Here is a 15,927-nt window from a genome sequence, read left to right on the forward strand (position 1 = left end):
AACGTGAGGTCTAATTAAAAAAATTATAATTATTTTTTTAATCTTAATTCTAATGTAAGTCTCTCAAAAAGTCAAAAATTTCGGTTTTATATTATATATAGATAATAATAATAATAATAATGTGGCAAGTTTTAAGAATATGAGAATGCAATTTGTAGATCTATTATCAAGATAACATAGATTAGATTGGTGGTAGATAGTAGATTTAATTTAAGTTGAGTATTATGTGAAGTCATCACCATAGAATAGCCTATACTAAAATGTGTTATGCGAAACCAATGATATGAAAGAAAAAGAATTTTTCTAAATCATTATATTGAACAAAAAATTACTTATTTTCATTCATTTTCAAGTTATACATTTTTTAAAATTAAGTAATAAACCTTTAAGTAAAATAAGTATTTTTTATTTTTTATTTTTATTTAAATATTCTGTGCATCGTACATGTTAACAACTAGTAGATATCTAGATCCCACACACCTATAGGACCCACAAACTGTGAAAAAAAACACTCATGCGTTAATCATGTATCACTTACTTACTATAGTACAAATCTTATATCTTTTCCCATGAAAGGATAAAACTTATAAAAGTATTTCAAAGTCAAGTACAAGGTGCTTATTTTTTAAATCCAAGTTTCTCACTTCTTTATAATTAAGAACTAAGACGAAAAAATAGGTAGAAATAAATAAGTACAACAACAACCGGAGTTTAGCTATTCTTTCTTTATTTATTGTTTACTAAGGAAGGTTGTTAAAGAGAGAGAGAACATGAAAAATCTTTATCACCTGTTAGTCAAACCTCCTCACGTGCAAAACGTAGCAGATGCACGCCATTGGACAGATTTCACACGCTTTAACCCATTGAAGAACCTTTCTTTTTTTTTTTTTTTTTTTTGGGCCCAGGACTCTTTAATCTTATCTCTCTTTCTCTTTCTTTTTGTTTTTTTTGTTTTTTTTTGTTTTTTTTTTAATTTATTTATTTGGGCTAAACTAATCTTATCTCTATAAAATCGCTTGGAAACTTAACTCAGCTGCATACCCTAGATGGGGTTGAGCTCAGTACTCTCTATCACAAGGGTACTTCTTTCTTTCTTCTCCTTCTTCTTCTTCTTTTTATTCTTTTCTCTATTAGTTTTTTTTTTCTTCCATTTTTGGTTCATATATTGAGCTTGTTTAGGATGTTATAAAAGCTTACTCTTTGATTTTTTTTATGTATGTTTTTTCCAGATGGAATACCTTAAGCGACCTATATACCATGAAATCAAAGATGGTACAACCATGTTGAATATATGATCGGATGGAGTATATGTGTTTTGATCAACGAAATACGGGTGAGTGAATTCTATGATATGCTTGTCAAGTGAGCAGTCCTTTTGCGGATTATAACCTTTGTCTCATTGTCTGTTCGACCTTGAACCTATGGTTATGGCTAGAGTCATAAACCCTAATCATAATTTCTTTCCCTAATATGATCTTTAAAAAGAAAAAAACTTGGGGGTATTGAAGCTATATCTGCGCAACAATACAAGTGTGTGTGTGTGTGTGTGTGTGTGTGCATATTTTATGTGTTTTCATGGTAGGTTTAGCCTGTGTGTCATCAGGTAGGTGTAGAGGCTGTTAAAAGGATGGGTAAGTTTGTGCTTGCCTTTGATTTATGGATACAACTTTCCCTATGACTTCGAGGTCCATTGAAAGTAAGACCAAGCTCTAATTTCAACCTTTGAATTCTTATTTATGTCATCATCTTAATTAAAGTCTAGAAGTTTTGACTTTGATCAGTTAGGTTGAGCTGTGTTTCTATCGAGTGCCTACTACATGTTCAAGTCTTTGAAGATGTAGGTGTATGAAGATATATTTTTATCTTAGAACCCATGTATTACAAAGATCCATGGTTAAGAGAATTTGCGTGATAATTAATTCTAAACCCCCATAAGCCATATTAATTGTTCTATAATAGCATGCGCATGAACTAGTTAGATCTTTGATATATTCCACAGAAATTTAGTGGTGTCATACGAAATTTTTCAATGAAAAGAGACAAGAATTCTTGATTTCAAAGGTTCTTTTGCTGGAGATATCGCCTTCACTAGCTTAGATCGATAGAGCTAGCTCCAAAGAATTAAGATTGAGAAGTGTTGTGACTGGTGTGACTACACCAAAGCATCAGCTTTAAAGTTCATACAAGGAAAAGTGATATATGTGTACAAATTTAGATATGACTTGTGTATGTACAGGAAATGAGGTTTGACTGGGTAGTAGAACTTCTGGCACTTTATAGATGAAGGAAATCTTTTGATAAAAATATTTTTTTTATAAAAATAATCAATATTAGAGGTAGCTTATTGGTTGCCATAAACAATCTATCACTTTGTTTCCTGAATTCTGGGATCTTAAAAAGGATAATACATATTATATAGATATATATATATATATATATCTTAAATATCAAAGCATGTCTGTACATGCATGTTACACAGAAGATCTTACTTGATTCTTAGTCTATGCTTTATGCAATGTTCAACAATTAAGTACTGATATTATCATATTATTAATGAGTTCACGTTTGTGGTTTTTCCTTTTTCAAATCTTTAAGGCTGTTCGCTTCATATGATAAAAAGTTTCTTTTCCTTCTCTCCCGACAGTAGAAGTATAGCTAGGTGGTTGGCCACTGGTCACTACTGCATGTGGGGACCATAATGACCCCCTACTGCAGTTATATTCTAGGTAGCCTCCATTTATTTCTCTACAAAGTTTTCTATCTTGAGCATGGGTCTTAATACAGTTTATCTGTTAAATTTTTTTAGTATTTTTAACAGAGATATTCATAGTTCAAATTATACCACCTCAACTATCTATCTATAAAAAAATTATTAAAAAACCTTGAAAATATCATATCTTTGAATCCAACCCAAAATCAATATCCATTTAATTAGGCGATTTTGGCTTTTATTTTTAAAAGAACAAAACTTAGAGCTAAGATAGGGTATAATTAAATATAATAATGCTAACATAAGGTCCAAATGGATCTTCCGCCATATCATGCTAGAACATTAAATCATGTATGTAGGTATTCACAGCCGAAGTGCTTGAAGGTTTAATTCTCAAAAGTGAAAATCACACTAGAAAATGCTAGAGTTATAAACTTTTTTACAATTTTGTTTTACAAATTATTGATGTGGTGAATAGTTATTAGTAAGTAAAAAAACGATGTCAGTGGTGGACTTAAAAAAACATTAGTAAAATTTTTTCACATTAACAATTCGTAAAAATGTTGTAAAATTGTTTGTGATTGTAGCATTACTTAATTACTCAATGACAATTGAAAGCTTTTTCTCTTGAAGAAACTCTTGGATCTACCTATTAGGGACAGCTTGCAGCTTAGGTTCAAACCCTTAGGACAAGGTTCAAATGACTTATTGTAGCTAAAAAAAAAAAACAAAAAATTGAAAAAAGAGAGTTAATGATTGATATATAGTGCAAATTTTGCGGGAAAGAACAAGAGTAAAACAAGACAATATGGTACTTCATTATTGCAGACAAGAAGACTTTTCATATCTATATGAAATTGGTTATTACCTATTTACCTCTGCTCTCAAAGAAAACCCATTTTTTTGTCATTTCTGGTGGTCCCCCACTGCCAAGACGGGTTGAGTAAATTTTCTATGGTGTCCCTATTTTTAGTTTTACATGTTGATTTGTGATAAGAATGGCAAAAAATGTGCTAAATAACTAATTAACTCATCTTGAAATATAAAGAATCAGGTTTAAAATGAATGACAATACCGAAGTTTATCCCATTTGGTTGGTTATTAATGGGATTTAGTCTGTGAGAATTTGAGCTTCCAACTTATTCTATGAGTCAGGTTAACAATATTAGTTGCTTTTTATTGTTGTGAATTTTTACTATAATAAGATTATTTCATGTCGTACATAAGCAAGTCAAATATATATTTCACTTACGTTTTACATATAAAGTTGGCTTTAGAAATATAAAAAAAAAATAATAAATAAATAAAAAATTCCCCCCAGATTTTAGGGTAGCCTTTTATACTCAGGTAGGGTTAGCAGGAACAATAATACTACACTGCAACGCAAAATATATGCCTAATATAAATCGAAAGAAATTGTAAGTAGAATTCTACTTTCCTTTATGGTAGTTTACAAGAAGCATATATATAGGACTTTCTATAATTAGATGCTTGCTTTACTAATCCAACCCGTATATATTAGCAGTCATTGACTCATTGGTGAATACTCGAATTTTTTAACTCTTTCTCAAATAATTGATACTCGACATGGAAATTTTGGAAGCAACAAAAGCTGTTCTGATGATGTTACCTTTTCACAAAAAAGAAAATGACAACTAAGATTTCCTCAATGAACACAAAATAAAACTATCATTATTAAACTTAAGATGAACCCTATTCAATCCTAAATTTTGAGGTCGAGTGGACAATGAATCTGAGGTATAAGCAAGGACTACTTATTTGACAAGTCTTCCCATGGAATTTAACACCTAAGAGTTCTCTTCGAATACAAATGGATATCAGCCAAATGTTTCGAGGTATGATTGCTCAAAAGCTAAACATCCATGACCATTCTCGAGCTCAAGGTACTCTCTCTCTCTCTCTCTCTCTCTCTCTCTCTCTGATTTTTGTAGAAAAAAAAAAGATTTTTTTTTTCATGAATAATGAATTTTTAATAATATAAAGGTTCGGTTAATGGATACCTTTTAAAATCTTTTTGGGTGCATCACATGTCAATGTCCATAAATTAGCAATTCCACAATAAAGACAAACAAAATTCAAAAACTCACTTTTTAAAAATACACCCTCTAGGGTGTCATATGGCGGTGTCCACAATGATATGTGGGTTTCTTCAATTTTAAGTTAAATATAGACAACTTCTCCCAACAAAAATGGGAAATAGATATGAAATATATTTTATTTGGATTGTTATGTAACTATGGTATTGTAGTATATATAAGACCAAAGATTATTTAGCCTTCCTTAACTTGGGGTTTTAGGCAATTGCCTAAATGACCTAATACTGGAGTCAATTTCTATCTCACTCAAGGATTATTTGCATCTAAATCCAAAGCCTCATATTGTGTATTGTCTTGGTGACATTCGGGTTTATGTCCTTGTATACGTTAGGGACATTTTTGTTACCAACAATAGGTCCCATTGCATTCAAACTCGTAAAAGTTGATTTCAAAATTTGCTCTCTAGGATCTTGAAGCCATTCACTGTTTTCTTTTCATATTGAGGCTGCTTCCACAATTTGGGTCTTAATCTTTCTCAAAAACAGTACATCTCGGACCTCTTAAGAAACTTGGTATTGCGAATTCTATGGTTGTTCAAAATCCAATTTCAACGTCCAACAAGCTTTCGAAACATGCAGGTAAAACTTTTTTCAATCCCTTATTTTATCACCAAATTGTTGGTGCTCTTAATATTTTACTCTCACATGGCTTGAAATAGTTTTTGTCATAAGCAAAGTTTGTCCGTAATTCATCTGAAACACACTAGACTGTTGTCAAAACATATCTTACGCTACCTAAAGACACTAGTGACTATGGTCTCTCTTTCTCAAATCATTCTCCTATGCATCTTCAGAAATTTTCAAATGCAGATTGAGCTGAGTGTGTGGATGATTAGAGATCCTATGGTGGTTTTGCAAGATTTCTTGGCCACAATCTTATTTCTTGGTCCTTTTAAAAGCAACGAACAGTGGCTCATTCCTCCACTAAATCCAAATAGTAGCCCTTGCTAATGCTGTAGCCGAAAGAACTTGGGGTCTCACTTCCCGTAGTTCTTCATGTACGAACTTTTTTTTAAAAAAATAATTTTTTATTATGACAAATTTCCCTGCAAAGATCTTAAAGGACGTTTCATTTCTATGAAAGACGTATTGCTAATATTATGACCAAATTCCTCTCCTCTAGTCATCTTATCTTCTTCCGTGATAATGTGAATCTCTTCTCAATTACAATTACTCCCTCAACCTCAAGTTAAGACGAGAGATTACATTCATTTCTATTCTAACTATCTCTAATCATCTTTATATTTTACAAGTATGGACAGTAAAAAGAGACAATGTAATCTAATGGTAAATTATCAAAAGAAAAGCTAAAAAAAAATAAGGTTGTAAGTTTTGTAATGTTAATAAGAATAAATATATCTTAAACCATCTAAGAGCTTTATTACTCAATGGCATTGCATGAAGTTATAATGATGACATTTAGGTTTGGAATCCAACTTCTTCGTTTAGATGTATTAGAAAAATATAACTTTAACCTAATTCATATTAAGAAAACAACCGGTCATATGTTTAATATGAGAAGAGATGGATTCCCCTCAAAAAAAAAAAGAAAAGGAGAAGAGATGGATGAAAGGAAAATATGAGCTGTCTTAATTTTTGTCAACCTCCTAGAATTAGTAAGAAATAAAGACCCATAATCAGCGCCTGATATCTTGTCAATTTAAAGTCATTATTATGGTGTAATAGACCATTTGGCAAACAGGTGGGTTTAGGCTTAGTTATTTTATATTAACACTCACTTTTGTGGTTATTATTTAACGTGGGACTCAATAATAAATTAAACACACCCCTTACAGGTGAATACTCCAACATTTTATAAAAATAAAATAATAAAAATAAACTACATCAAATGAACAATAGCGGTCTATCTAGTATAGTTCATGAGGTGACTCATTTTATAAATCAACTTATGTAAAGCTTTATAAATGCTCATTTTTTTTCCAAGTGAAATTGTATTTTATTTTTTATTCAACTTATTTTTTAAAAAAAAATAAATGAATGAAAATAATTTATCCTGAACACATACTAGGAATGTTTATTTATTTATTTCATATGTGTAGTTGTAATTTGAGTCTTGACTAGTGTTATAAACGTGTGATGCACGACTTAATCAAGAAACATATTGTATTATATACTATATAATATAAATTTCTTTGAATGAATACTATATAATAAAAGTTGAGTTTTAGAAATTATATTATGTCCATGCAATACATGAATTAATAAAAAATCATTCCATATTATAATAAATATTGGATACTAAAAATTATGGTTTCACCAAATTACTATCTTTCTATGCACTAAGTGGCCACCATTTAAAAAAAAAATTAAATTAAATAATTCCCCAATAGTTATGGATGGTTTCAAATTAAACCCTAAAATTTAAAATTTTGTTATTACAATTGTAATCTTTTTAAATCATTCCAATTCACACCATTAATGAGCCACAATTAACTGAAAGTGATAGAATATGACGTAAAATGAGATTAGAACCTATTTGAGCACCCAAAAAAAAAAAAAATCTTTGCCAAATTATAAAACCTCTATTATACGATATGAAAAATGTGAAATTATAAAATAAGGGTTAGATATATTTATTTACGCTGATCATAATATTATATAATCTCATGTCCAAAATCATATACTATTTAATGAAAGATGTGTCCTCCACTTTGTGATTATGGCAAATGGGCACCCGTTCTGTTGAGATTCAATGCATTAGTATTGGTACGATCGCACTTATTTTATATATATATATATATATATTTTATTTTTTTTTTTCATTCTTCCAAACATTTTACCAAGACTTCTATGACAAAATTCATAATCTGATGTTCACCGCTTACAGTTTTTATATATATGATCACGCCAATGACTTATGAGTTGAGACTTGAGTGGATTTCCTGCATCCCTATGTAGAAAGAAATAAACTTATTATCCATTCCAGATAAATAGTCAAGTGACATTTTTAATGAGTCACATGACTCACTTATATAATATACAGTTACATACACATAATTTTTTAACCATCACATATTGATTTGTATAAAAAATATTCTTGCAACCCAGGCCGCATAAAAACTTTGCTTAATAAATTGTGTATCTTCTAGTTGGTTAGTTAAGTGGGCAGTCATCATAAAACATATTTTTGCTATCGTTTTCTTTTCTTTAATGTCATGGCAAATTAAGGATGAACTTTTCAAGACTGTGTGCTAATGCCGTTTATGGATTAAAATCAACTTGCAGAAAAAGTAGGTGACACTATATACTTAAGTTTATTCAGCTAAATATTGTGCCTCTCATGCAACAAAATAGAGTTTTTGACTTTTTGGTGAAAGTACAGCCTTGAACCACAGGTGCACCGCATGTTTCAATCCAAAGTGAATTTTCTCCTTCAAAAACCTTGTCCATGGAACTCCCCACCATCTTTTTTTTTTTTTTTAATAAGAAAAGAATAAGAAGAAGAAAGAAACATGAATGTGTGGACACATTATTTATTACTTGAGAAGTTTGTTAATTGAGAGTACATTATATTTGTCTTACAAGTTCATTTATAATTGAGATCATAAGTTTAATATTAATATGGATATACACATTATTTACTACTTGAGAAGTTTGTTAATAGAGAGTACATTCTATTTGTCTTACAAGTTCATTTATAATTGAGAACATAATTTTACTACTAATATGAATATACACCATTAATATAATCAGTTATTTTTCTCACACTTAATAAAAGTAAAAGTTTTATACATTGAGTACTAATTATTTTGCTGTATTTTTGTATCACTTATTACAAAAATAATGATGAACATGCAGAGAAAATAACTAACTTAATCGGTAAATTATTTTTGGCATCCAAACAGAAAAGAAAACAAATAAATTTTTTTTAGAAAGTTTGAAGAACTTTATGCATGTGTGAAACGATAATCATTGTACAGTCTCATCAGTTTTGTAATTGCATACTGTCATAGAGATGTTGGGAACTGGGAAGACTAACTACCGTTACTACCCTATACTATTATGGCTAGATAATTGATTATTTCAGTGGATCAATCGGCTACATATTCCAAGCATGCTTTTTACTCTTTATTTGATGGTGCACCACATAGAATGTTGATCATTGATGGAAAAATATTTTGTCCCTAGCTAAACTTGGAGAAAATACATGCGATTTTCGTTGCATGTATTTTCCCCCACATGGGGTAGACCCTACAAACACCTCCTATACTTGGCAGAGAGACAGAGAGATATTCAGTAATGTATAGGGATTGGTAATTAGGGTTTGAGAAGTCTGTCCGAGAAATTTGTCTTCTTCTATATCCATGATGAGACGTCGTCCTTCATTTCGGTCAATAGGACGTCATAGAGCACTTTGCTTTTAGTGCTTTTTCTTATGGTTATTCTCTTTTTGACAAATTTCTCTGAAACCCTAGAGATCACGATCACCCACAAAACAAAATCTTGGAGACTTTTTTTTTTTTTTTACCACGGAGATTGTTTTGAATCACCTTTACAATCGTATAAAATCTTACACACCGTATATTATGCTAAACTGTTTACATTTTTTGTGACACAGTTTTTCCACTATAAAAAACTAAAAAAGCCCTTACCCAATAAATGTCTATCCTTTATTAAAAACTTTTTTTTTTGGGGGGTAAAAATAAAGACTTATTTGAAATCATAAGGCTATTGTTTTTCTCAACACACTTTTCTGTTTTTAATGGGTTTCCACGTTTAAAGCTAAATCTTAAAATAAAATATAAATATAAATATAAATATTTAAAATAAAGAATTAAAGCTTCTTTTAAATTTATTTTAACTTTTAATATACTTACAATATGCTACATGAGATAAAGAGAAAAGAATGAAAAAAAAAAATAAAATATNTGGGAAGGGGGGCCAAGTATATAAATTTAAGAGCAAGAATTGAAATTCTTTTGCTAATATATATACTAATTTTTTTTTTCAAAGGTTTTGTGGGGGGGGGGGGGGGGATGGCCCCCCTCTGACCTTGAGTAGTTTCATCCCTGAGTTCTAATATACTATGAATAACGTGTGAAACTGTGATTATGCAATGACAACCATTGAAATTTGAAACCTTCAATTTTTTAGTCATTATTATCTGTCGACAGATTTGACATGCAAGAGGGTAATCAGGCTTTAATGGAGCAAATTTTTTTGTTATTGCCTAGTATAAATTATTTAGACCTTGACTAAATCCAGTCACTTTGGCATAGTCATGATAACGCACGAAAAGAAAGAAACAACAATTAATAAATCAATAAAGGAAAAGAAAAGGAAACCAAGCACTATTAATGTAGACTATGAGTCACATTAATTTGTAAATTAAGAAAATGTCCGGACATAGACAGTATTGTCTGCAACTTCTTCCAGTAAATTTTATTTCCCTATTGTGTTCTTGCGCTAATTTTGTCATTTTCAATCGAATGAAAGCCTCTTAAGTTCAATTTACAGCGCATGCTAAGGCCAAAATTATTTGAATTGGTCACTTTCAATTTAAATATGTGCTATCTTCCAAAAGTGTTAGGTTTAAATCAAATCGCCATAAAATTATAATAAAAGAGTGGATATAAATAGTACTGTATATATTTATAAAAGAAAAAAAGAAAGAGAGAGACAAAAAAAACTTTGTAAACTATTTAATTCATTAAAAATTATAGTTACTCTTATGAAAGTAGAGATCGTTCTCAAAGCAAGATAAGACACAAAAAGTTTTTTGACCAGATAAAGTTGGTGACTTTTGTCTATATATTATATATGTTGGTCTAGTTTTCCTCAAAAAAAGAAGTTGACACTAACTTTTTGATTTATTATTATTATTATTATTATTATTATCTAATGAGTGAGTTTTGTTTCCAAACAAGGAGCGGAAGAGAGATAAAGAAGCCTGTGTTTGAATTAATTTTTTTCAATATTTTATTAGCCTTTTATGTACTATTTTAATTTTTTAGATACAATTATATTTTTATTAATTTCAATAAATAAGGTTTCAGTCAAACAAAACTAATGTAATCGCATCATATAAAAATTAAAACCAATAACTTTGATTTACGAAATATGCTTTTCAGTCAATTGTGTTACATTTACATACCCCTTTGGATTAGTTGACACTAATTTCATTGGCTAACATTTGAGCCATGAAATTCTACATCTAATTATCGGATAAGGTTAACCCAAAAACTCTCAACCACTCATGATCATGACTCAGTTTGGCCAGATAGCAATATATATGTATCTAAAATTAAGAACCAAGAAGAACTAAAGTTATGTTTATCTTCGCCATTGGCTGGTAATTGGATAATGCTGGTTCATTGATGATATGATTGCGTACTTTAGAAATACAAGTCGCAGTCAATATAGTTGACATGATCATGTTGTATTATTGCAGCTGATTTAAAGGCTATAAAACCGCATTCACTATATGTATGTATATACAAGGCTAAGTTAACTGAAGTAAAATTCCATGTAAACCTAAATCTATAAGTATGAACTTGTGTGAACTAGTTTTACGAAATCTTTGCTAAAACTTGGTTTTATTAAAGCTTGGTAATGTGTCAGTTCTTAATGGTTTCTGAATTCCATCGAGTCATGAGGCAGTAAATTTGTTTCCTATGTTGAAAATAAGCTCACTATAGCTATAACTTTACATTGGCTATCCATGCAGGCTCTATGGTCATTGCCCACATGATGCTCTCAGACAAATTCTCATAAGCAAAACATCTCATAATTTCATTTCCATATGCACTGAACATATATCCTTTGTCAAATCGTTGCTGTAGCCACTAGAACAGGGTTCTTCAATAAAGGGAGTTGATAGCTTTATTTCTTCTTTTAAATCCAACAATGATAGGAAAAGAAAAGTTCAGAGAAATGAAGAACAACACTGCATTGCAATTGTCCAAATTAAATTAAGTGAAACAAAATAATAATAATAATAATAACAACAACAACAATAATAATAATATACATGATTTATAAAGGAATTAGTTAATAATAATCATAATGCCATCTCTCAGCCCAAAATAAAACAATTAAGGGGAGGAAAAGAGGAATGCTTACATATCCGTGATATCACATCATCATAAGCACTTACTATATATATTGAGATTAAATTCTATAAGAATGTAGTGTAAAACCCACGTTTTACCCATCCAATCCTAACATGCCACATCATCTTATCACATATTTAAGAATAAACACAATCATACTCAATCAATTTTAATACCCATATATAAATCCAACCAAATTGGGAATCTATTGAAATGTTATTAAGTATGATAGGATGTATTGAATTTTAATAAATTTTAAATAAAATGCTAATGTGGCAATCACTTATTGGATGGTGTAAAACATAGTTTTACACCCTATCCTTATAGAATTTAATCTCTTATATATTAGGAGTACTAGTTAGGTTTTACATGTAATGCTCCGTGTAATGATATAAATGTAACATATTTTATAAATGTATTTTTAAATTTAGTTGACTAGAGGGAAAAAAAAAAATGTAGTTTACTAATTTACGTATGCACATGTTACCTTACATCATACACTGTGAAATCATTGTGCGATTCACTAACTATTAATATAGTTTATTATATATAAAACTTTATTATTAAAGTTTTATTAAAATTTTAGAGAAATTTAAAAATAATTTTTTATATTTATTTTAAATTATATTATAATCTACTATAATTTCTACTTTTGAAAAAAAATTGTTTATATGATGTGCTTCGTCATTCAACTTAAGACAGTATTTTTATTTTATTTTTACTTTCAATTTTATTGTCAAGTAATTAGTAAAATATTATCTCTAATTTTTATATAAAATTTTAATTAATTTGTGCATCATAATTCATACACACATATTAATATAACATTATTATTATGATGAATGTTTAAAATTTAGAAGTCATCTGCTCCTCTCCAAAAGGAAATAGAAAAAATTCCTTTACGAAGAGGTTAAATTTCATAGAAAGCATTGGGTTTTTATATCTAAGGTGGTTTTTGGTAAATTATAGGACTGATTTAATTCTGATACAAACTGGAGGAAAAAAACCCAGTTAAATTTTGAAATTTATATATTTTACATTAAATTTGTCTAGAATCATATCATAACCAATTTCAACAAACATGTATGTCAACATTACATACAAATCAAATAGTTCTAGGACCACAAATAATTTCACAATTTTTTTGCCATAATTCTGACGTGGAAAATTGTGAGAAGTTAACCATCATTTACACCTGAACCCACTATATTTTTTTACCAATCACACTGCCACATTACAACTATTGCAAGAAATTGTGAAAAATTTTATGGTCCTAAACTTTTTCTACAAGATCCTAACCTTTTTTAATTCACTTTCTCATACCAAACATTTTACCAAGACTTCTATGACAAAAATTCATAATCTGATGTTCACCGCTTACAGTTTTTATATATATGATCACGCCAATGACTTATGAGTTGAGACTTGAGTGGATTTCCTGCATCCCTATGTAGAAAGAAATAAACTTATTATCCATTCCAGATAAATAGTCAAGTGACATTTTTAATGAGTCACATGACTCACTTATATAATATACAGTTACATACACATAATTTTTTAACCATCACATATTGATTTGTATAAAAAATATTCTTGCAACCCAGGCCGCATAAAAACTTTGCTTAATAAATTGTGTATCTTCTAGTTGGTTAGTTAAGTGGGCAGTCATCATAAAACATATTTTTGCTATCGTTTTCTTTTCTTTAATGTCATGGCAAATTAAGGATGAACTTTTCAAGACTGTGTGCTAATGCCGTTTATGGATTAAAATCAACTTGCAGAAAAAGTAGGTGACACTATATACTTAAGTTTATTCAGCTAAATATTGTGCCTCTCATGCAACAAAATAGAGTTTTTGACTTTTTGGTGAAAGTACAGCCTTGAACCACAGGTGCACCGCATGTTTCAATCCAAAGTGAATTTTCTCCTTCAAAAACCTTGTCCATGGAACTCCCCACCATCTTTTTTTTTTTTTTAATAAGAAAAGAATAAGAAGAAGAAAAAGAAGTGGTGGAACAATTTATTAAGAAAACTTATAATGATAACTATGTCACAAATCAATATGAATACGTTAATATTAATATTACAATATATACTCTAGCTTTTACTACTAAAATTTACACACTAACCCAAGAAATCCAACAAATAGATAACAAGAAAAAATTATTAAAAAAAATGCATATATCCAAATAATAAGAAAATCTTTTGACAAATCATAAATCCGGTCTAAGCAAAAATAATAACAACAAATAAATTACAAATCCTAGCAAAAAAATAAAAATAAGATAAAAACCCAAAAGCCTTTACCTAGTTTCTCCTTATCACTTGAGAGCTCTATGTCCCTCTCAAATAACTCCACATTCATAGTCATAGAGACAACTCCTATGTCATATATTGATCGCTTCATCCACATATTAGTTAAACCTTGAAAATATTAACATGTATCAATTGACTTGCAAAACTCTTAATTATAAAATCATGTTATTAATTTTTTTAAATAAAAAATAAAAATAAAAATTAATAAATTAACGCTAATATGCAACTTTGTTAACCTATAGTATTGATATTCCAATTTTTTAAAATCTTTGAATAAAGAACTTCGGCCCCTCCCTAAGTTTGAATCCTGGTTCCGTCCCTGTTAGAACTACTTGCATTGTAGCTATTAGTATCCGATTAGATGGGTTTATTTTCAACTGTTTGTTTTATTTAATGTATAAAGTATAGTCATCTTAAAAAAAAAAAGTTTAAAAAAATTATATATCCTCTTTTGAGGTGAAAATAATCGAATCGAGATGAAACCTGAGAACGTAATATTATAACTCACCTCCCCGAACCTATAGGATATGTTACCATAGAGCCAATTTTGATTTCATTAAAGTTTTCTCTCTTTCTTTTTCTTTTTCCTTTTTTTTTTCTTTTTGCGTGTGTGTGTGTGTGAAAAGCACTATTTACCAACCACATGTGAGTCTAAGACTTCAAAATTCCAATAGAAGAAATGGGAAAACAATTAAGATCTTTGTAGTTCAACTAATTGGCATCTCTTGGTGTTTCCAATAGAAACATCTAAAATTTAAATCCCCCCTCTCCCCTCTCCCCTCTCCTAACTATCATTTTTTTTTTAAAAGAGAGAAGTTAATAAAAATCAATACAAATTAAATTATCAATTCAGAATTTTGTATGCTCTTAAACAGATTGCAAGGAGCTAACAAGAATTTTGTATGTTCAACTAAGATCCATTAAAGCCTGATTACCCTTTTGCATGTCAAATCTGTCGATAGATAACAATGACTAAAAATTTGAAGGTTTCAAATTTCAATGGTTGTCATTGCACAATCACAGTTTCACACGTTACTCATGGTACATTAGAACCTAGGGACGCAACTACTCAAAGGCAAAGGGGGGCCATCCCCCCCCCCCCCCCCCCCCCCCCCCCCCCGATATGTTACCATATAGCCAATTCTGATTTCGTTAAAGTTTTCTTTCTTTTTGTGTGTGTATGCACATGCGTGTGGCGTGCGCGCATGTGTGAAAAGCACTATTTACCAACCATAAGTGAGTCTAAGATTTCAAAATTCCACTAGAAGAAATGGGAAAACAACTAAGAACTTTGTAGTTCAACTAATTGGCCACTCTTGGTGTTTCCAATAGAGACATCTAAAATTTAAATCTCCCCTCTCCCTCTCCCCTTTCCTAACTATCAATTATTATTATTTTTTTTAAAAAGAGAAGTTAAAAAAAATCAATACAAATTAAATTATCAATTCAGAATTTGTATGCTCTTAAACAGATTGTAAGGAACTAACAAGAATTTTGTATGTTCAACTAAGATCATTAATATTGATTACCTCTTGCATGTCAAATCTGTCGATAGATAACAATGACTAAAAAATTGAAGGTTTCAAATTTCATTGGTTGTCATTGCACAATTCACAGTTTCACACGTTACTCATGGTACATTAGAACTCAGGGACGCAACTACTCAAGGAAAGGGGGCCATGCCCCCCCCCCCCCCCCCCCAACATTTGAAA

The 15,927-nt window shown here is 30.0% G+C and overlaps 1 long non-coding RNA gene across 1 annotated transcript; it reads left to right on the forward strand.

Annotated features, from left to right (window-relative positions):
• The first annotated feature begins 914 nt into the window (after positions 1–914).
• Positions 915–6,377, forward strand: LOC136069602 (uncharacterized). Its single transcript, XR_010630819.1, has 2 exons — positions 915–1,079; positions 1,230–6,377. It is a non-coding gene; the product is annotated as an uncharacterized LOC136069602 (long non-coding RNA).
• Positions 6,378–15,927: the final 9,550 nt, after the last annotated feature.

The sequence above is a fragment of the Quercus suber genome, unplaced genomic scaffold (assembly GCF_002906115.3).
Source record: "Quercus suber isolate HL8 unplaced genomic scaffold, Cork oak 2.0 scaffold_179, whole genome shotgun sequence".
Classification (NCBI taxonomy): Eukaryota; Viridiplantae; Streptophyta; class Magnoliopsida; order Fagales; family Fagaceae; genus Quercus; species Quercus suber.